The sequence below is a fragment of the Symphodus melops genome (assembly GCF_947650265.1).
Source record: "Symphodus melops genome assembly, chromosome: 18".
NCBI lineage: Eukaryota > Metazoa > Chordata > Actinopteri > Labriformes > Labridae > Symphodus > Symphodus melops.
In genome coordinates, this window is record NC_136708.1 from 23,097,870 (window position 1) to 23,098,457 (window position 588).

At 45.6% G+C, this 588-nt stretch overlaps 1 protein-coding gene across 1 annotated transcript in view; it reads left to right on the forward strand.

Annotated features, from left to right (window-relative positions):
• The window catches only part of mllt11 (MLLT11 transcription factor 7 cofactor), a 5,536-nt gene continuing 4,948 nt past the window's right edge, over positions 1-588 (forward strand). Inside the window, exon 1 of the mRNA XM_079368843.1 lies at positions 1-161. The gene's annotated coding sequence lies outside the window, so the exon portion shown is untranslated. The remainder of the gene's footprint in view (positions 162-588) is intronic.

The window sequence follows — 588 nt, forward strand, 5'->3', positions numbered from 1 at the left end:
TTGGTGTGTATTATGTGGTCGTGCTTGACGCAGGCGCAGAGCTGATTTAACCTGCAGCAGCTGAGCAGCACAGATTGAACCTCCTGCAACAAAAGAGACACAAGCAAATAAAGAAGAGAAACACGAGGAAGGTTTCATCTCTGATTACCGGAAACACACAGGTAAACTCATTTATTCACATCCGGTCAGTTTATTGTTTGTTCTCTGAGAAGAAGCCGCTCATGATAAATCTGCTGGAATACATGTCAGAATACCAACAATAAGTCGTTATTCGTGTTTATCCGAATATTTCATCGAGTTAATCGACTGCATCTTCGTCTGCTGATGAGCCGAGCCGAGCCGAGCCGAGCCGAGCCAACGCCTCTGATTCAGCCAGATCATTGATGGCGATGATCCCAGAATCAATTCACAACAGAATTTCTACTACAACAGCCGAGCTGGGTCATTTATTGAAAATCAAATTATAACGTGTCCATTAGAATTAAGACGATCAGCCAATCAGAGCCGATCAGAGCCGATCAGAGCCGATCAGAGCCGATCAGAGCCAACGCCTAAGGATCGATAAACTGGACGATCCGGAGGGAGAAC